The sequence below is a fragment of the Staurois parvus genome, unplaced genomic scaffold (assembly GCF_062004578.1).
Source record: "Staurois parvus isolate SC_StPar_1 unplaced genomic scaffold, SC_StPar_1.0 ptg000081l, whole genome shotgun sequence".
Taxonomy (NCBI): Eukaryota; Metazoa; Chordata; class Amphibia; order Anura; family Ranidae; genus Staurois; species Staurois parvus.
This window is the reverse complement of record NW_028317877.1, coordinates 12,310,319-12,333,960: the sequence shown is the minus strand read 5'-3', so window position 1 is coordinate 12,333,960 and position 23,642 is coordinate 12,310,319.

Below are 23,642 nucleotides of genomic sequence, written 5' to 3'. Positions count from 1 at the left end.
TTACATCAACCATTTTTATAAAGTAATAAAGTATTTGGAATGTCTACTTCATGATCACAAAAATTTATCTTCTTAGCTATTCAATTAGTTGTACTCTTGCTCAATTTCATGATCTGCTGTATATCCTTAATGTATTATTTTGAAACAGAGCATAAAAACATATTATAACTACACACCAAACTCATCTCTAAAATTTACTCCAGCTATCAACTTGCAAATGATTATTTATTGTTCGTTACTAAATGCAGCAGCTGTGAAACATTTAATCTTTATTTTATATTTCAACCGTTGCCGTAGCTCAGAGATGTTAAATGTGGCTATACAGCAGAAGGGCACTTCACAGTTTGTTACAAACAGGAGAGTTTTATTTTTATCCTCTGGCAAAAACACATTATAGGATGTGACATTGTTGTTGCATAAATGAGATAAGCATTCCTGATATTTCCTGTAAAATGCATTCAACCTTTTAGTAATTCATACAAACGTACTCTGACAAACTCATTAAAAACCAAAAGCATTTAAATCTCACAATGAAGCATGTATTTCTTCTATATATCTATGCAAGCACAACCTTTAAATATTTCATTATTTTCCCTTTAATTTAAATAGTTTATTAAGTAGTTTCAGTTCTTTTTCTACAAAAAAAAAATGAAACAAAAAAAAAAAAGGTTTTGGGCAGACAAATGGATAAGTTAACCACTTCAGCTTCGGAATATGACCAAGGCATTTTTGGTTATTCGGCACTGTGCTACTTTAACCCTTTCCTGTCTGGCCTATAGTAAAATGACGGCTGGGCAGGACTTTCGTCGATCCGGATGGATGTGATATGAAGCCCTCCTAGATTGTTGCCTCAAGCGTGCCCGCAGGGCCATACTGCAGGCTAGATCTGTCACCGGCTATGCCCATCAGACACAGCCTATGACTGATCTTTGTACCGGCCCATTGAGGGTACCATGTAATTGCTGTTACCAATCACAGCAGGTCACATTATGATTATAAACAATGTATGGCTTCCTTTCATCCATTGTATGCAATTGTGTTGCTAGCTGTGATTGGTCACAGTGATCACATGGTACAGATTGGGACTTTTTTTTTCACACCTGTCAGTGTCTCTGATCGAAGTATGTCCCCCGAAGTAGAACCAACATTAATAACGATGTCCACCACCGCCGCTCCGAAGGAAAAAAAAACAGCTCCGCTACCGTCGGCCATTTGATCAGAAGCTGGTTTGACAGTTCTTAAATATATAAGGGGCGGGGCCATCACATATGTGACACCGCTCCCGTATGAGGTCAGTGACCAGCATGCCCGATCGATGATGTCACACGTGGGTGGGTTCACACGGGTGAAGTCACCAGGTGACCCCGCCCCTTACATATTTAAGAACTGTCAAACCAGTTTCTGAGAAGACGGGCGGGGGCCAGCGATGGAGCGGGGGCAGTGACATTGTGATTGACGTTGGATCTACTTTGGGGACATTCTTTTATTAAAGATCTTGTCAAAGAATGACCCCTGTCTTTATTTCACACTACACCTTTTTTTTTGTGAATGGGTAGCGGTACCATGTACCCCAGACTCATTCATGTGGGGGGGCCAGGATCTGGGCCAGATTCCCATAAGCCCCCCACCCGCAGACCCCCCACAACCACAGCCCAGGGTTGTGGGGAAGAGGTCCTTGTCCCCATCAACATGGGGACAAGGTGCTTTGGGGGCGGAGCTCCCCTACCCCAAAGCATCCCCCCAGTGCTGAGGGCATGTGGCTTGGTATGGTTCAGGAGGGGGGGCACTCGCGGTCGCTTGCCCCCCCTTTCCTGACCTGCGGGGCTGCATGCTCGGATAAGGGTCTGGTATTATGGGGGGAACACCACGCTGTTTTTTTTTTAAATTTTGGCGTGGGGCTTCCCCTCAAGATACATACCAGACCCGAAGGGCTTGGTATGGATGGGAGGTAGGACCCCACGCTGTTGTTTTATTATTTTTTAATTGCCGTCAATTCTTTCTTTTACATTCAGCTGTCAGCGGCAACCCCGCCGACAGCTGAAACATTAATGTATGCTTTTCACTACTAAAATACCGCATGACTTGATAAAATAACTCATGTGGTATTTTAGTAGCCTTTTTTAGTAAATTTACTCTTTTTCAGTGCATTCTGGGCATTTGGGAAGGTCTCCTGAGGTCATCTTTTAAAAACGCTTCTAAATGCAAACGTGCACAAACGCGGCTAAACGCGTTATGCAGATGCAGCTAATCTGACGTTTTTTAACCTGTTTTTCAGCAGTCAGTTTCCATCATTCAGGAGAGTTTTCCAAACGCCCCATGTACATGAGTAACTAAAGTTACTATGGGAATGGAGAAAAGGAGTCCAAGTATTAGAAAGACCACTTGTTTTATGTCTGCAGCTCTTCCAGCAAAGTATTGGATATTCTCTGTTTTTGTTACATAGATGCAATAGGAAAAATGTTTAACCAGTTCCTTTGTTCCAAACAGCGTTAAGTCATTTGAGGGCAATGGAAAAATCTATGCCATTCTTCATTTAGTTCTTCATGTTCTACCAATTTTGTCACCTATGTCCTCAGGTGCCCTTGTGGTCTACTATATATTGGTAGGACTATTAGGGCACTGAAGACTAGATTTGGAGAACACAGAAGAGCCATTGAAAAACCTAAATACAATAAATATACTGTACCTAGCCACCTCAAAGATGTACATGAAAAATCCAATGCAGGATTACTAATTTGGATTATATATCAATTCCATAATACTCTTCCAAGACAGACAGATATTGTGAAAGAAAATGTGTGAACAAGAGACGTATTTGATTTTTTCTTTAGCCTGGACTATACCAGCCCTCCACCCAGCACACAATTTCTTGAAAAAAAATTATTTTTATTTCTTATTTGTATATTTTTCGTTTGTAAAAATAATCCCTTTATTAACAATATTTTTGTATATTTACATTTGTGATGTATACATACAGCCACCAAAATATTTTTCATTCTCAATTCTTCTCTTCACATAAATTCTTTAAATATTTTATTCATTTTTATTAATGCTTTTTAATGTTTTCTTCTATTTTCGTTACTATTGGGATTAGAGTTCCCCCTTCAAATCTCTTTTTGCATACTGTACTTTACTATTATTATTATACAGTATTTATAAAGCGCCAATGGTTCGCTCAGCGCTGTACATTACAAAGGGGGACAGAACATGTGACAGAACAATACCAATACAATACAATGCAAAACATGAGTTGCATACAAGATTCGATCCATCCTATTGGCATCATAGGACATCCTATTTTACATACTGCCCCTTCCTTCTTTTCCCCTAATAAAAGTGCCACATGATCGTTTTCCCCCTTATGGTTTGACAAAGAGTGTGTTACCATCCACCCGTCTCTGATGTCATCACGTCAGACCTGATCTCTGCTAGCACTAGCAGATGATTTTTTTTTTGTAATGTTTCAAGCAGTCCCTGACAGCCGGGTGCTCTTTTTTCTGTGAGTTGCACTAGGTACCTGTAAATTTAATAGACAAAATGTCCAAAGAAAGGTACACTAGTGAAGAAGCCTACAGGATTCTGAGTATGTCAGATGAGAGCGAAGGGGAGTCCTCACTGTCAGATTCAGGCTCAGAATGCAAACCTGCAGAGAGCAGTGGCACCCCAACAGGTAGTTTAGTCAACAGAGAAGAGGTCCCTGCTAAGGTCAGGTATACCCGACCCCGTGCCCAGGGTTCTGAGGTGCTAGAATTGCACAATGATTCTCATATGCGGCAGAGTGCCACTACTAGTGCCGCACTACATTTCAGTGAAGTGGCAGGTACCAGTGGCATAGTAAATCCTGACCTTTTACATACCAGCAGTGCAGTATCACTTGGTGACGTGGCGAGTTACATAAGTGCAGTACAAGCTGGTGAGGTGGCTAGCACTAGTAGAGTCTTGCAGCCACCAAGAATTCAAACACAGGTCTGCAGAGCCCAAAGTGTCCTTCCAGATGTGCTTGCAAGTCCTAATGGTCAGCCCACAAATTCTGCAGCACCCGTACTTCCCTCATTCACTGCCCAACCTGTAATTCAGGTAGAAACAGCAAATTTAACAACTCCCCTTGATTTTTTTTAGCTGTTTGTATCCAGAATGTGCTGTGGCCCAAACCTGCAATTCAAGTGCAGTGAGTTGACTGTATGAAAGGCATTTTCCTGATGCCATTCCTTGTACCCCAACCCAAACGTCACCCCAAAAAAGATGTGTCTGTAGCAGATACAAAATTAGACTTGACACTTTTTTTTGTCCCTTCTGTCCTGGCCAAGCTAGTCTCTGCCTCAAGGACTGCTTTAGTTGCAACCACACACTAGTGGAGTATTAGGGTACAGCACGACACAGTCTAAGGCACACAAATCACACAGGGTCTCAAAGATGTTAGTTAGTCAGGAAACTGCCTATAGCATTTTGAGATAGCCTAAAATCAAAGTGTGGAAATTTCTGGGTTTTAGTAATAAAAAAGGTAAAAAAATAAAATAAGTCATGAAGGTAGTTGTTGTTTTATTGAGTTAATGTTGTGTTGTTTTATTGTTAACTGTTGTTTTTTGCTTTGCTGGACCACCATTCAGCTGCAGCACCATTGATCTGTTTATTCTGACAGCAGCAGGGTGTGCTTGCAGAAGACATATGTTGGTGCTTGCAGTGCTACAGGAGGAGATTTCTCATCCACAGTTAAAAAAAAGAACGTATATCGTAGATTGTTCGTATGCTTCAGCATATATATTTTTCATTATATTTAGCACAGATTTCAATTAAAAAAAAAGTTCTTGTTTTTTTGAGTCAACATTCTCTTGTTACTATGTTTTATTGTTGACAGCTTTTGTTTGCTTTGTAGGAATGCCATTCAGCTGCAGCACTGATCTGTTTATTTTGACAGCAACAGGGTGTACACACATCAGTGCTTGCAGTGCTGCTGGAGGAGATTTCTTATCCACAGTTAAAAGAATAAATGTATATGCTCAAACTTGGGGACCTGGGGTGGTCAGTAGGTGGATGGCTGCTATGCTGCATCATATATGTTTTTCACTTTTTCTGGCAAAGACTTGTTCATTCACATCAATCACTGTGGAGGTTCTCTTTTTTTATTCAGCCCACAGGCTGCATGAAAAAAAAGAACATTTCATATATGCCCAACAAGGAGCAGTGACTTACTGGTACGTTGCTGAACTTTGAGTGGTTATACGAGGATGATGCCTGCAGCTACAGGCATTATCCTGGTAATGTTTTTTTAGCTGCTGGAATTCTTTACAAGCAGTGGGATGGGACACCCCACCTCCCACCACCATCTATGGCATTCTTTGGCTCTCCCATCCGACTGGGGAAGCTGAGAATGCAGTTGGTAGTTCTGCCGGATGACCATAGAGTTTATCAAACACCGGAACAGCTCCAATCATCTCTATGGTCTAAGAAACTGAAAGCAACAAGCATTTCATCACTTCAGTTTTACCAGATATAAACAGTACCATTTTTAAACTGGGAAAGCATTTTATCACACTGATCTTGGTATGGTCAGATGCTTTAAGAGCAGAGGAGAGATCTAGAGTCTAATAGACCCCAGATTTCTCAGAAAAGATTACCTGTCACTGCCTATTGCTGTCACAGGGGATATTTACATTCCCTGTGATAACAATAAAAGTAATCAATAATAGTGAGAAAAAAATGAAAGGGACAGTGTAAAAATAAAAAAGCAAAATAAATAATAATAAAAAAAATGAAAGCACCCCCGTCCCCTCATGCTCGCACACAAAGGTGAATGCAAGCATCAGACCCATCAGACCCTTGTTGGTAAATAAACAGCAATTGCACCATACATGTTACACCATATTAGCACAAATGTCAGCTTCAGGGCAGTAACTCTAGCACTAGTCCTCCTGGGTAAATCTAAAGTGGTAACCTGCAAAGGCTTTTAAAGTGTCGCCTATGAATATTAACAATTTTTGTAGTTTGTCACTGTTGCCCAGACATGTGCAATTTTAACCACTTGCCCTCCAGAAGATTTACCCCCCTTCCTGACCAGGTCATTTTTTGCGATACGGCACTGCGTTACTTTAACTGAAAACTGCGTGGTAATGCAATGCTGCACCCAAATGAAATGCATGTCTTTTTTTTCCCACAAATAGAGCTTTCTTTTGGTGGTATTTGATCACCTCTGTGCTTTTTATTTTTTGGACTATAAACAAAAAAAGACCGACCATTTTGAAAAAAAAAACTATATTTTTGACTTTTTGATATGAACACCTTCCTGCCTAGCCTATAGCAGATAGTGGGCATCATACGACATCCTGTCAGAAGGTGCCACTCACGTGTCACTACAGATCACTACACCGGCCCTCTGCCAGTGTCATGTGACTGCTGTGACCAATTACAGCATATCAATTGTATACAATGGATGGCTTGCTTTCATGCCATCCTTGTATACAATTGTGCTGTTAGCTGTGATTTGTCACAGTGGTCACTTGGTACAGACAGGGCCAGTCACAGCCCATATGTACGATATGATGAGCATTGCCCAATCACAGCTAACCACTGCAAAAGACTGAATGAATCAGTTTCATTCAGTAAAAATAGTTGCTAATATCAATGAAATACATTGGTATTAGCAATCATAAAAAAAAAAATCCTGATCATTTAGTAAAAAGAAAAAAAAAATTGAAAAAACTGAAAAAAATAAAAATGTAATTATTTGTTTTTGTTTTTTCAACAATCACCACCACACCAGTTATATGATAACACTGTAGTGGACTGGTGACAATATGTAAAACAAAAACTGTGATTATTTTTTTTTTAATTTCTTCATTTTCCAAAAAATTGTGACAAAAAATTACAACTTAAAAAAACTCGCCATGCCTCCTACCAAATAACTTGGACGGTCTATCTTCCAAAGATGGGTCATTTGGGGGGTATTTGTACTATTCTGGCGTTTTCAGGCCTCAAGAAATTAGATTGGCTGTCAGTGCATCAGGATTGAGTAATTGTCAGATATATACAGTATACCATAGTTTGTGGACTCTATAACTTTCCTACAGACTAAATAATATACTCTAATTTGGGTTATTTTCACCAAAGAAGTTTAGCAGAATACATATTGACCTAAATTTATGAAGAAAGGTTATTTATTTGCAAAATTGTATAACAGAAATTTAAAAAAACGTGTTTTTGTTTAAAAGTTTCCGTTTTTTTTTGCTTCTTTAGCAAAAAATGACAAACTCACTGGTGATTAAATAATACCAAAATAAAGCTCTATTTATGTGAAAAAAATAATAAACATTTTTTATGGGTGCAGTATTGCATGATCACGCAGTTGTTATTCAAATTGCAGCAACGCTGAAAGTTGAAAATTGGCCTTGCAGAAAGAGGGTAAAAGTGTCTGTATTGAAGTGGCTAAACATATCCAATAAACATTTTTTTTAAAAATTACATTTCTGGGGGCGCATGCGCGGCCAGGGATGATGGCAGACGTGTTCTGCTGAGCTCCGCTCATCCCCGGCCAGGAGTGACTCACCCGCTCCGCACTACAGCTGATCTTCTGCCTCGGGTGAGTCACGTTTCACCAAGCACCCGGCCCAGCACCAGGGAGAGGCTTCTATGGGGAAGATAGGGCGCTGGAAGCCCCCCTCCCCGCAGCCTCAGGACCCGCGGCCCTCGCCTCTGCGGCGCTTCCTATATAGGCCGCAATCCCCGGCCTCTAGTGAGGATAGAGGTCCGAGGAACGATCCCGGACCTCTAGCGGCCGCGGAGGGTACTGCACCCTGTATAATCCCAGCACAGCTGCAAACCTCTGCTCCGATCCTTCCACACATGGGGGATCATGACCCCCAATTGACAGCAGGAGAGGCTATGGACAACCCTACTCCAGGGGGTCTCCCAGCCCCTGGTCTGAATCTTCAGCAGACAAAGTCGTCTCCTCTGCTCACAATCTCCGCGTTAGACGACAAGCTGAAAATTTTTTTACGAAACATTACCGCCTCTATAGCCGCTGAAGTGGGAAAATTGGCTAATGAGCTCAGAGGGGAAATAGCCCAGATTGGGGACCGCACGGATAAGCTGGAAAGTACGTTTGATGATTTGGTGCAATACGTTCACGTTTTGGAGGAAGATAATGCCTATCTGAAACATTCCATGTCCCAAATGCAGCTCCAGCAAGAGGACCTGGAAAACAGGGAACGGCGCCAAAATATCCGTATACGTGGTTTGTCCGAATCTGTTGCTGATGCTCAATTGCACTGCCATCTACTGTCCTTCTTCATCGCTACTGCCCCCATGGTCCCAGAAGCAGATTGGCGGATGGATAGGGCCCATCGCTCTCTGGGCCCTAAACCGATTGAGGGAACCAGTCCACGTAACGTTATAGTCCGCTTCCACTACTTTCAAAGTAAAGAAGCCTTACTATCAGCAGCCCGCCACAAATCTTCTTTGGAGTTTAAAGGTGATAAACTCCAACTCTTCTGTGATCTTTCTCCGATTACTCTTGCTAAGCGACGGGCTTTTAAGCCGATCACCACACATCTTCAACATCATCGTGTCCTGTATCGTTGGGGGTTCCCCTTTAAGCTGGTGGTTGTTAGGGACAACACCCATGTTGTCCTCCGTGATCTTCAAGAGGCGGATTCTTTCCTTAAGCAGTTGGGACTTCCACCTCTACCTGATGATATGTCCTCGCCGCCGCCTACTCCATCCCGTCCTTCTGCCACCCCTTCCAAGATATGGACACCAGTCCGCGGAGGTCGGAGGAGACGCACACCGCAACGTCCACGCCCTCCCCGATCAAGCGACCCTCCTGCCTGATGATTTTCAGGGGTGACCTTTTGTGCCGAATCGGGTGTTTTGTTCGGCCATAGCTTTGCTGGGTGCATTTTATTTTGTTCTTGTTTTCTCTGGCCGGGTTTGACGTCCTCCCGGAAGTGTCGGATGTCGTGCTGCCCTCGATACTGTCTAGCCAATGGCCTAGACGACTTGGGCTTAGTTGACGTTCCCAAGTTTATATCCTTGCGGATACCTGCTCTTCATTGTGTATTTTTTTCTGTTGTGTTATGTTTTCTGTTTTCTGTTTTGTTTCTTTTTACTACATCGATGGTAATTTTTCCATTTGTCATGCTAATACATGTAGCCCAGCCACTGTTATTCTATAATGCCTTTGAGGTTTCTGTCATACAATGTTAAGGGCCTCAACTCTATTCAAAAAAGGTGGATGGCTTTGAAGGAATTTCGATCCTCAGGAGCAGATATCATTTTTGTCCAAGAGACCCATTTCAAATCTACAGGCTCCTTTCGTTTTGCCTCGAGATTTTTTCCCCGTGCCTACTCAGCTTTTGATCCTTCTGGGAAGGCCGGAGCGGCAATTTTGATTGGGTCACATTGCTCCCTTCGGGTTGTTTCCTCCAAAGTTGACCGACAGGGTCGTTTCATTCTTCTGGAGTGTATGTTTGGTGAGACTCCCATAGTTCTGCTGAATTTATACGCCCCTAACACAGGCCAATTGCAATTTCTATCCCAAACCCTCGCCGAACTGGATTCCTTTTCCACTTCGCAGGTGATAGTTGGGGGAGATTTTAATCTGATTCTTTCCCCCCATAAAGACAGGAAGGTTCTTTTTGAGTCCTCTCCCTCGAAGCGGCAATGCTCCTCTTCAAAATCCTTTCGTAGATTAATTAGGGAGCATCGTCTCTTTGACGCATGGCGGATTAAACATCCTCTCCATAAACAGTTCACTTTTTACTCTACCCCTCACCGTAGTTATTCTCGCCTAGACCATTTTTTCGTTTCTGCTCCATTGCTTCCACTTCTGGTATCTTCTGATATTAATCCCATTACTTGGTCCGACCATGCCTCTTTGACTTTAAACCTTTTTTTCCCCCCTCTTATATCCAAACCTTGTCATTGGCGCCTTAATGAGACCTTTCTTTCCACAGACCATCTTAGAGATGAATTATCGCAGGGACTTGATACTTATTTCACCCATAATGTTGGTTCCGTAAACTCCTCCTCAACTCTATGGGAGGCTCACAAGGCGGTTTTTCGAGGGCTCTGTATCTCTATGGGTTCTCGTTTAAAAAAGTCCTCGGCGAGTACTAGGGCTTCCCTCATACAACAGCTATCTTGGGCGGAAGGTCGGTTATTGGCTAAGCCATCTATTCCTGGGCTCCAGAGGGTAATTTCTCTACGGGATCAGGTTAAAGCTCTTGACTCCAGTAGGACTGCTCAATCCCTCCTTTGGGTCAAGCAGAAATTCTATGAATTTTCCAATAAGCCCCATCGTATGTTAGTCAATCGTCTCAAAGCTCAGTCCCCTTCCACGATGCCTGACTTACTAATACAGCCAGATGGAAGCCCCACTTACGATCCTCGGGCTATGGCAACTCTTTTTGGCTCATTTTACGGGAAATTGTATAACTGTTTAACCCCGGACCTGCACCCACCCCTCACACAGTCATTATTTGATAATTTTTTTCATACATTGTCACTCCCGAGTATTTCACCTTCGGACACTGCCACCCTTAATGCTGACATTACCCTAGAGGAATTACTGGACACAATCAAACTTCTCCCTTCTCGTAAAGCTCCGGGACCGGACGGATTGCCCTACTCCTACTATAAAACATTTATTGGTATTCTGGCACCGCATCTCCTCTCTCTATATCACGATCTTTTTAAGGGAATTATACCTCAGACTGAATTCTCCCGTGCATATATCTCGGTCATCCCTAAACCCGATAAGGACCATTCTATCATGGACAACTACCGCCCCATTGCCCTACTCAATTCCGATTATAAGATTTTTACCAAAATTTTAGCCAACCGATTGTCCGGAATCATCTCCAAGATCATACATAGGGATCAAGTGGGCTTTGTACCTGCCAGACATGCCGCAGATAACACTAGGAGAACTATTGATCTGGTTGATCTGGTTAACAGGTCCTCTACCCCTACAGTGTTATTAAGCTTGGACGCTCAAAAAGCTTTTGACCGTTTAAGCTGGCCTTATATGTTCATGGTCTTGGAGAGATTTGGTTTCAAAGGTCCATTTGTAGCAGCTTTGAAGGCCCTCTATTCACTCCCCCTTTCACAGGTCAGATTAGCTTCTTTTCTCTCGCCTCCCTTTCAGATGTCAAACGGAACGCGTCAGAGCTGCCCACTCTCTCCTTTACTGTTTATTCTTTGTCTGGAACCTCTAGCCATCGCTATTAGGTCAAACCCGGATATTCGCGGGATACAGTCACATTCCCATGAGTACAAATTATCGTTATTTGCAGATGACATTCTTCTCACGCTTACGAGTCCCCATACTTCTTTACCGATTTTGCATAAGTCCTTGAAACAATTTGGGGCTATTTCAGGTTACAAAGTCAATACGTCCAAAACTGAGGCACTCCCAATACATATCCCACCTATCGTTTTGTCCTCGCTTCAGGAAGCCTTTCCCTACCGGTGGTGCACACACTCTTTAAAATATTTGGGTACTAATATTTCTCTCTCTTACCAATCCATATACGAGGCCAATTTCCCCCCTTTGTTTATAGCAATCTCTCGCTCTCTGAAACGTTGGGATGCCTTGCCCATCTCTTTTCTCGGTCGCATTAACGTTCTAAAAATGACCGTGTTACCCAAACTCTTGTACTTGTTTGCAACTCTCCCCGTTCCCGTTCCTATGTCCAAGCTTCACTCGCTTCAGAAATCTTTCCTACACTTTATCTGGCACAATATGCGGCACAGGATTGCACGTTCTGTTCTGCTTTCTCCGCGTTCTAGGGGAGGTCTGGGAGCGCCGGATATAATCAAGTATTATTATGCAACTCACCTTAGTTTTCTTCTGTCATGGTCCACGCAACACCCTCCCAACACATGGACTGAGATTGAATCTTTACAACTGTCCCCAGTTCATCCATGTTCCCTTCTTTGGTCCACCGCGGCAGTGGATATCTCTTCCTTCCGCCATCTATTCCTTGGTCCCATGTAATTTTCATTGACGGTATGGCAGAAATGTAAGACTCAATTTACTCTAGCCTCTGAATGCTCCCCTTTGACAAATATCCTCTACAACCCTAACCTGCCAGACAATATGGCCATATCTCGGATGTCTCTTTGGGTGGTATCTAACCTTTTTCAATTGCGTCACTTGGTACATCCGGTGACTCGTAAATTACATTCATTCCCGGATCTCCAGAAAAAAGCTTCTTTACCTCCTCATCACCTATAAATATATTTCCAAATACGCCATTTTTTCTCTACTCTATCACCCTCATTGATCCTGGGGAAGCCTACACCCTTCTAACGTTTATGTATGCAGAGCCCCCACCAAAGGGGTATTATCTCCAATACTTATAAAATTCTTATGGCTGCATCCCCTTTATCTAATGAAACTCACCTTTACATGCGTAGGTGGTCTCAGTTTGTACAACGTGATATTGATTTACTGACGTGGAAGAATATTTGGGTAAATGCATCTAAATCTTCTGTTTGTGTGGTTTTTAAGGAAAACATTTATAAGATTATGATGTTATGGTACAAAACACCTGAGGTTCTTCATGCTTTCAACCCGAGTGCTTCTCCTGTCTGCTGGCGCTGTGGTAAGGATTCAGGTTCTCTCTATCATATTTTTTGGACTTGTAAATCTATTGTTCCTTTTTGGGAGGATGTCCGTTCCTTGTTGCAATCAATGCTGCATGCCTCGCTCCCTTTTGACCCTCTGCATTTTTTGCTGGGCTTGCCATTCCCGGGTCTATCTAATCCAGCCAGAAAACTTGCTGCTCACGTGTTGACCGCGGCCAGGAGAAGTATTCCTATGGGTTGGTTATCTTCTACTCCCCCCACACTGCTGACTTTGTACAAACTTATTGCTGAAGTAAGACGGATGGAGTATTTGACTGCTTTACATAATTGTTTGTCTGCTGTATTTGAGTTGATTTGGCTCCCGTGGGATTCCTTAATTTCCTCTTTGCCGGCTCGAATCTAAGATCCTGATTGTTTCTGCACTGATTTTGTATGACTTTGTATGATTCTATTGGACATGATTATATGTAGTTATGCCATCGATGTTTCTCTCTGTTCTGTTTATAATTTACTTATTTGAAAACCAATAAAAATTGTTAATACAAAAAAAAAATTAAATTTCTTCATAAATTTAAGCCAAAATGTATTCTGCTACATATCTTTGCTAAAAAAAAATCCCAATAAGTATATATAAATTGGTTTACATGAAGGTTATAGGGTCTACAAATGGCGGTATATATACTGGAATTTTTTTTCTTTTTTTTCATACTAGTAATCAGTATCTTATAGCAGGACTGGGACTGTGGTGGGCATTCTGACACTGGTTGGGAACTGACTAACTGCCACTGACATCTCCAGTGACACTAATACAGTGATCACTGCTAATAAAAAGCACTGACACGGTACTGACACTAGGCAGGAAGGGGTTAACATCTGGGGCAATCAAAGGTCTAACAGTGTGCTGTGTGTGTTTTACTAAGTGTGCTGTGTGCTGTTTTACTTGGGAGACATGCTGCTTTGTATCTCTCTGCTGTGTGCAGCGGAGCCACCTTGTAGCAGTATATCTGCTATGGGGCAGCTCTTAAGTGGTTAAAGCATGCCATGTCTGGTATCTGTTTAAATGGTGTAACATCACCTTTTATAGTTTACCAAGCAATTGGGCAATATATTGTGTTTTTGTGCAATAAAATTCAAAAAGTGTATTTTTTTTTAAATGTGCATTTAAAAAAACGCTGGGCAAATAATGTGTGACACTACTGTTTTATTCTGATACGACCTTTGCTTTAAAAAATATATAATGCTTGGGGGTTCAAAATAATTTTCTATTAAAAAAATACATATTTTTTCATGTAACAAAAAAGTGTCAGAAAAGGCTTGGTCTGGTTAGAAGAGTGAGTGATGTGTGGCATAAGCTTTTGTTGGGCATAAAATGCCAGGACAGCTCAAAAAAAACCCAAATGACTCCCTTTTGGAGAGCAAACACCCCAAGGCATGTTGAGTGCAAGGAAGATTTTATTTATAGCCACAAGTTTTTGCAAATTGACTTTTTTTTGTCATTTTCTTTTTTTTATTATGTTCCAAAAACATGGGGCAAACAATAGAATCTTGGATGTCCTCAACACGCCTTTCAGCAAAAAGCTTTGTGTGTCTACTTTCAGAAAGTGGGTCATTTGGGGGGGGTGCTATCCTGGCACTTCAATATGTGCAAAGAGAGATCACACAAATACTTATAAAAATTACATTGAATTAAGTAATGACAGATACAGACAACAAGCATTAGAAAATATAACAATACTTATCTAAAGATGCTGTTTCCGCCACGGAGTCCCATCTGCTTATGCAGTGTGTCGCACAGGTGATCACAGATGCATGCATGATTGCAAGCATCAGCTCTGCATTTAATGGTTTCTTCTACAAGCCAAGTCTACAGTTTGCTATATGCAAGGACTTTTGCTTCAGCTTTACAGAAAAGAGTTGACTGTCCTCAACTTGTATACAGTTTCTCTTTTTGGAGTATCCCACTCAATCCCCTCAACCATATCCAAGTTCTCCAAAGATAAAAACGACAAAAACAACACCCCTAAACTGCTCATTGAGGAAAAGAGTGACTGTGTTTGTGTGCCTGGCTGCGGAGCAATCCACTTGGAAAGTTCCTGAGCAAATTTTGAACAGCTCCTACGGGAGTAAGAGCTACATTTACTAAATCAGTCTCCCTATATTTTTATTGCTATTGAAATGTTTGATTAATAGACTCATTAATCAAATGATTGTGCAATAATGGAGCAAAATAATGGGGTAAAATATCTCTCATTATCCCCATTAGAAACCATATTGATGACTGATTTGTAGATTATAAAGTGATCGTTTGTATAAAGAAATCCCCAGACAGGGCTACCTGCAAAAAAAAGAGTGAATACTTCTTCCTTGGATAAGCTGATAGCTTCCCATGGTTTCCAATACCATTTTTATGCTGATGACATACAACTCTATCTCTCTACTCCTCAGCTCACCCCATCAGTTTCCTCATGTATCACTGATTTACTAACAGACATATCAGACTGGATGTCATACCACTTCCTAAAACTCAATCTATCCAAAACTGAGCTCATAATATTTCCTCCCCCACGTGCCTCTTTCCCTGATTTCTCGGTCAGGATCAATAGCACCACTATCAACCCATCCCACATTCCCAGGGTGCTAGGGGTAACCCTGGATTCTGAACCATTCTTTCAGACCCACATCCAATCCCTGTCCAAATCATGCCACCTCATCCTCCACAACATCTCCACAATACGCTCTTTTAACCAATGATACCACAAAGTTCCTAATTCACTCCCTAGTTATCTCTCGCCTTGATTACTGCAACTCCCTCTCCTCATTGACTTATCTTTACATAGGCTATGCTGCCTCCAGTCCATCATGAATACTGCTGCCAGGCTCATCCACCTTACCAACCTTTCAGTGTGTCTGCTACTCCTCTCTGCCAATCCCTCCACTGGCTTCCACTCGCCCAACTAATAAAATTCTAAATACTAACAACAACTTACAAAGCCATCCACAACTCTGCCCCCCAGCTACATCACCAATCTGGTCTCAAATTATCAACCAAACCTCTCTTCAATGCTCCTAAGACCTCCTGCTCTCTAGTTCCCATGTCACCTCCTCCCATGCTTGCCTAAAGGACTTCTCCCAAGCTTCTCCAATCCTATGGAACTTCCTACCCCAATCTGTCTGGCTATCTCCTAATCTATCCACCTTTAGACGATCTCTGGAAACCTTTCTCTTTAAAGAAGCCTATTCTGCTTCTAACTAGTAAACTGCCTTTTATTTCCTCCATCAGCTCATCCCTCACAGCTATTACCTTTTGTATCACTCAACCCTTCCTCCTAGATTGTAAGCTCTAGCGAGCAGGGCCCTCTGTTTCCTCTTGTACCAAATTGTATTGTAATTGTATTGTCTACCTTCATTTTGTAAAGCGCTGTGCAAACTGTTGGCGCTATATAAATCCTGTATAATGATTATAATAATAATAATACTTACCTTTCTCACTGTCTGTGCCACCAGATTTCCTCTCAAATCTAGATAAATCTTCCACTGGGAAACCTGCACTTGGAAGCATTGGTTTCTTTAGCCCACAACAATGCCTAGTGGTTCCTCCTGCCAACCTTCACAGCACTACTGTATCCTATAGTAATATAGAGATCAGCTGGAGGAATCATTGAAGGAGACCAAGTAGATTGACACCCCAATAAGTGCCAGTTTCTGTGTGGACTGTAGCACAGGATTTCCTGGTTCATTGCTCTGGTGGCACAGGCAAATATACATATACACTCTCTTCTTTTGTGGGTAGCCCTGCTTAGGGATATTTTTTAATGACATGGTTGCTTTGACGTAAACTTTACGATAATGTTCTGGGTCATACTTTGTTGTTACCATAAGCAGCCTCATAGGCATGCTTACATCCCATACAATATCCTGAATATTAATAGAAAGAATAGGACTAACTACCCCTATCTCAATATGCAATCAGAAGAAACCTCAGCATTTTCACATGGTGGGGTGCCTAGACCAATGAAAATATGACTTACAGTCTTTTTTTTGTTTAGGAACTATGTGGGACTTCAGTGTTGCTGTGCAGCACCATCTGGCAACTCTCAGAGCCTTCTGTTAAGCAGTAATCTTAATTAGAAAGCTTTTTTAGAACTATGCATTTCTTTTGAAGTCAATGCTACCAAATGGAGAGGTCATACTACTTATGGAAAAATAATGTAAAATCACTGTTGCTGAGGACTAGGGTTAGGGGAATAAGATAGCAGATAGCTGAAGAGCCAAGATAACAAATGAGCTGCCAGCTGTCCAGAATTTTTTTGGACAGGCCATAGAAAATTATGACTAATTAAGGCTGTTCATAAAACAGTACTGATTGCTTTTTCCCTCCATTTATCAGCCAGTCATTATGTTTATATCCAACTTAACATGATGCTTAATAAAAAATACAGTACAGTTGGTAGTAGCCAGCAAAATAACATCCCCAAATTCTCCAAAACCTGCCTTGGCATTGAAACACACAATAGTTATATGTTATAAGATCATTAGTAAAGTTCTGCTTATAAAGGAATGCTACTAAAACTGATATCATACCATCATTGCAGGTATTATAATATTTTACTGTTATGTGTATGTGATATGTTTGGGCATTTGTCTATATAAAATATACAGTATATTTTCATTTGGCACGCTGAAAGAGTATGTTAATTATTTTGTAAATGGTACTCTTTTATTTTCCAGGCAGGTGCTCTACCTGCAGTAGAATGGTAGCGGTTCTGTCCTTGGATTATACTGGAAGCATAAAAACATGAAACAGTGGAGTCCACTGCATACTTACAGCAGTAAAGAAATAAGGTAAGACAGTTACAGGCAATAGGGTTAACGTTTAATTAATGGAGCAACCCAAAGAGCTGTGAATCTTAAAGGTTTAAATGCATTCAAAACCTCCTTACCTGCATAAGAGGTGCCCTGATTATTAATAGAGATGAGCGAATCGAAGTATCCGAAGTGGAATTCGAGTCGAATATCGGAAAAATTTCGATTCGTGCCGAATCCGAAAAATAGCCTAATTCGGACGCGCGAATCGAAATTTTTCAGAAAATGGCGGCTGACATGTGCGGCGACGGAGCGGGGATGTCTGGGAAGGCGCGCAGACAAGGCGCGCTGACCCATAATGCATTCCTCAACTACATGTGATCGCATCAGCCTATCAGCAGCCAGCCAGCCAGCACTGTGTAATGGTCGAGCTATAAATAGCGGCCATTTTGGAATTCTTCATTTGCCTGCAGTTATTGAACAGAGGCAGACCGCTCTGTACTAGGGACAGGGACAGAGTTAGGGCCACAGAAACGATAATTGGGGACAGAGAAAAGTTACTTAGGGACAGAGAACCATTACTCAGGGACACAGACTTGTTAATGAGGGCCACAGAATCGTTATTTAGGGACAAAGAAACGCTAGTTAGGGCCACAGAATTCATAATCAGGGACAGACAGAATTGTTACTCAGTGCCAGAGAATTGTTACTTAGGGCCACAGAAACGTTATTAGGGCCACAGAATTGTTACTCAGGGACAGACAGAATTGTTACTGAGTGCCAGAGAATTGTTACTCAGGGACAGACAGAATTGTTACTGAGTGCCAGAGAATTGTTACTTAGGGCCACAGAAACTTTAATTAGGGCCACAGAATTTTTACTCAGGGACAGACAGAATTGTTACTGAGTGCCAGAGAATTGTTACTCAGGGACAGACAGAATTGTTACTGAGTGCCAGAGAATTGTTACTTAGGGCCACAGAAACTTTACTTAGGGCCACAGAATTGTTACTCGCACAGACACAGAATTGTTACTCGCACAGACACAGAATTGTTACTGAAGGCCACAGAACTGTTACTTAGGGCCACAGAATTGTTACTCGCACAGACACAGAATTGTTACTCGCACAGACACAGAACTGTTACTGAGGGCCACAGAACTGTTACTTAGGGCCACAGAATTGTTACTCGCACAGACACAGAATTGTTACTCAGGGCCACAGAACTGTTACTTAGGGACAAAGAAACGCTAGTTAGGGCCACAGAATTCATACTCAGGGACAGACAGAATTGTTACGGAGTGCCAGAGAATTGTTACTCTGGGCCACAGAAACTTTACTTAGGGCCACAGAATTTTTACTCAGGGACAGACAGAATTGTTACTGAGTGCCAGAGAATTGTTACTCAGGGACAGACAGAATTGTTACGGAGTGCCAGAGAATTGTTACTCAGGGCCACAGAAACTTTACTTAGGGCCACAGAATTTTTACTCAGGGACAGACAGAATTGTTACTGAGTGCCAGAGAATTGTTACTCAGGGACAGACAGAATTGTTACAGAGTGCCAGAGAATTGTTACTTAGGGCCACAGAAACTTTACTTAGGGCCACAGAATTGTTACTCGCACAGACACAGAATTGTTACTCGCACAGACACAGAACTGTTACTGAGGGCCACAGAAACTTTACTTAGGGACAAAGAAACGCTAGTTAGGGCTACGGAATTCATACTCAGGGACAGACAGAATTGTTACGGAGTGCCAGAGAATTGTTACTCAGGGCCACAGAAACTTTACTTAGGGCCACAGAATTTTTACTCAGGGACAGACAGAATTGTTACTGAGTGCCAGAGAATTGTTACTCAGGGCCACAGAAACTTTACTTAGGGCCACAGAATTTTTACTCAGGGACAGACAGAATTGTTACTGAGTGCCAGAGAATTGTTACTCAGGGACAGACAGAATTGTTACGGAGTGTCAGAGAATTGTTACTCAGGGACAGACAGAATTGTTACTGAGTGCCAGAGAATTGTTACTTAGGGCCACAGAAACTTTAATTAGGGCCACAGAATTTTTACTCAGGGACAGACAGAATTGTTACTGAGTGCCAGAGAATTGTTACTCAGGGACAGACAGAATTGTTACTGAGTGCCAGAGAATTGTTACTTAGGGCCACAGAAACTTTACTTAGGGCCACAGAATTTTTACTCAGGGACAGACAGAATTGTTACTGAGTGCCAGAGAATTGTTACTCAGGGACAGACAGAATTGTTACTGAGTGCCAGAGAATTGTTACTCAGGGCCCCAGAAACTTTACTTAGGGCCACAGAATTTTTACTCAGGGACAGACAGAATTGTTACTGAGTGCCAGAGAATTGTTACTCAGGGACAGACAGAATTGTTACTGAGTGCCAGAGAATTGTTACTCAGGGACAGACAGAATTGTTACTGAGTGCCAGAGAATTGTTACTTAGGGCCACAGAAACTTTACTTAGGGCCACAGAATTGTTACTCGCACAGACACAGAATTGTTACTCGCACAGACACAGAATTGTTACTGAAGGCCACAGAACTGTTACTTAGGGCCACAGAATTGTTACTCGCACAGACACAGAATTGTTACTCGCACAGACACAGAACTGTTACTGAGGGCCACAGAACTGTTACTTAGGGCCACAGAATTGTTACTCGCACAGACACAGAATTGTTACTCAGGGCCACAGAACTGTTACTTAGGGACAAAGAAACGCTAGTTAGGGCCACAGAATTCATACTCAGGGACAGACAGAATTGTTACGGAGTGCCAGAGAATTGTTACTCTGGGCCACAGAAACTTTACTTAGGGTCACAGAATTTTAACTCAGGGACAGACAGAATTGTTACTGAGTGCCAGAGAATTGTTACTCAGGGACAGACAGAATTGTTACGGAGTGCCAGAGAATTGTTACTCAGGGCCACAGAAACTTTACTTAGGGCCACAGAATTTTTACTCAGGGACAGACAGAATTGTTACTGAGTGCCAGAGAATTGTTACTCAGGGACAGACAGAATTGTTACGGAGTGCCAGAGAATTGTTACTTAGGGCCACAGAAACTTTACTTAGGGCCACAGAATTGTTACTCGCACAGACACAGAATTGTTACTCGCACAGACACAGAACTGTTACTGAAGGCCACAGAAACTTTACTTAGGGACAAAGAAACGCTAGTTAGGGCCACGGAATTCATACTCAGGGACAGACAGAATTGTTACGGAGTGCCAGAGAATTGTTACTCAGGGCCACAGAAACTTTACTTAGGGCCACAGAATTTTTACTCAGGGACAGACAGAATTGTTACTGAGTGCCAGAGAATTGTTACTCAGGGCCACAGAAACTTTACTTAGGGCCACAGAATTTTTACTCAGGGACAGACAGAATTGTTACTGAGTGCCAGAGAATTGTTACTCAGGGACAGACAGAATTGTTACGGAGTGTCAGAGAATTGTTACTCAGGGACAGACAGAATTGTTACTGAGTGCCAGAGAATTGTTACTTAGGGCCACAGAAACTTTAATTAGGGCCACAGAATTTTTACTCAGGGACAGACAGAATTGTTACTGAGTGCCAGAGAATTGTTACTCAGGGACAGACAGAATTGTTACTGAGTGCCAGAGAATTGTTACTTAGGGCCACAGAAACTTTACTTAGGGCCACAGAATTTTTACTCAGGGACAGACAGAATTGTTACTGAGTGCCAGAGAATTGTTACTCAGGGACAGACAGAATTGTTACTGAGTGCCAGAGAATTGTTACTCAGGGCCCCAGAAACTTTACTTAGGGCCACAGAATTTTTACTCAGGGACAGACAGAATTGTTACTGAGTGCCAGAGAATTGTTACTCAGGGACAGACAGAATTGTTACTGAGTGCCAGAGAATTGTTACTCAGGGACAGACAGAATTGTTACTGAGTGCCAGAGAATTGTTACTTAGGGCCACAGAAACTTTACTTAGGGCCACAGAATTGTTACTCGCACAGACACAGAATTGTTACTCGCACAGACACAGAATTGTTACTGAAGGCCACAGAACTGTTACTTAGGGCCACAGAATTGTTACTCGCACAGACACAGAATTGTTACTCGCACAGACACAGAACTGTTACTGAGGGCCACAGAACTGTTACTTAGGGCCACAGAATTGTTACTCGCACAGACACAGAATTGTTACTCAGGGCCACAGAACTGTTACTTAGGGACAAAGAAACGCTAGTTAGGGCCACAGAATTCATACTCAGGGACAGACAGAATTGTTACGGAGTGCCAGAGAATTGTTACTCTGGGCCACAGAAACTTTACTTAGGGTCACAGAATTTTTACTCAGGGACAGACAGAATTGTTACTGAGTGCCAGAGAATTGTTACTCAGGGACAGACAGAATTGTTACGGAGTGCCAGAGAATTGTTACTCAGGGCCACAGAAACTTTACTTAGGGCCACAGAATTTTTACTCAGGGACAGACAGAATTGTTACTGAGTGCCAGAGAATTGTTACTCAGGGACAGACAGAATTGTTACGGAGTGCCAGAGAATTGTTACTTAGGGCCACAGAAACTTTACTTAGGGCCACAGAATTGTTACTCGCACAGACACAGAATTGTTACTCGCACAGACACAGAACTGTTACTGAGGGCCACAGAAACTTTACTTAGGGACAAAGAAACGCTAGTTAGGGCCACGGAATTCATACTCAGGGACAGACAGAATTGTTACGGAGTGCCAGAGAATTGTTACTCAGGGCCACAGAAACTTTACTTAGGGCCACAGAATTTTTACTCAGGGACAGACAGAATTGTTACTGAGTGCCAGAGAATTGTTACTCAGGGACAGACAGAATTGTTACGGAGTGCCAGAGAATTGTTACTCAGGGACAGACAGAATTGTTACTGAGTGCCAGAGAATTGTTACTTAGGGCCACAGAAACTTTAATTAGGGCCACAGAATTTTTACTCAGGGACAGACAGAATTGTTACTGAGTGCCAGAGAATTGTTACTCAGGGACAGACAGAATTGTTACGGAGTGCCAGAGAATTGTTACTCAGGGCCACAGAAACTTTACTTAGGGCCAGAGAATTTTTACTCAGGGACAGACAGAATTGTTACTGAGTGCCAGAGAATTGTTACTCAGGGACAGACAGAATTGTTACTGAGTGCCAGAGAATTGTTACTTAGGGCCACAGAAACTTTACTTAGGGCCACAGAATTGTTACTCGCACAGACACAGAATTGTTACTCGCACAGACACAGAATTGTTACTGAGGGCCACAGAACTGTTACTTGGGGCCACAGAAACGTTAATCAGGGACACAGAATTGTTACTGAGGGCCACAGAACTGTTACTTAGGGCCACAGAATTGTTACTCGCACAGACACAGAATTGTTACTCAGGGACACAGAATTGTTACTCAGGGACACATAATCGTTTAATTAAAGAGTATGTCAGACAACATGCAGAGGAGTGGCAGAGGAGGCAATGTTTTAGGAGCAAGCAGACGTGGCAGCAGAGGAAGGGGTCGAGGCAGCACTATTCGCAGCCAGAGGCCAGTGCTCCCGGTGTCATCCAGCGGTCGTGTCTCCACCGACAACCCTGCCGTCGTCGATTGGTTGGCTCGGTCGTCTTCCTCTTCCCAGGTCACCTCTGACACCTACAGCCAACGGTCGGTGGGTACGTCAGACACAACCGTTAGTTGGCATGGCCCGGGACCAAGCCCACTGAAATCACGTGTCCTCTACCTGCCCCTGTCCTTTGGTGTTCCCTCACCAAGCGAAGTATCGCATGCTGTGGGCTCAGCCCCACTGTACAGTGAGGAAGAGCTAACAGAGGGCGGTCAGGAACGGGGGGAGACATCCGCCTTTTCAGCAGCCAGGCGAAGAAGTAGTGGCGAGGAGAGTGGCTCGGTAGCCGGTCTAGAGACAGGTCTGTCTCCTGACCCAGACGCAGCCGAGGGGGCTAGTAGTGAGGCGGAGACCCTACTTGATGATGAGGAGGTTGATCGCACTTGGCAGCCTCGTCGTCATCAGGCAATTTCTTCCGCATCATCAGGAGAAGAGGGTGGCAGCTTGGCAGCGAGCAAAACAGTCGGTGGGTTGTCTCCATCGCCACACTCTGCCATGTGCCACTTTCAGGTCTCCTCACACACTGCTGGTGTGTAGAATTTTTTGACATAGGGTGCTGGCAGATTATGGGCCTCCCATAGCTGCTGCCAGGCCCCTAATCTGCCA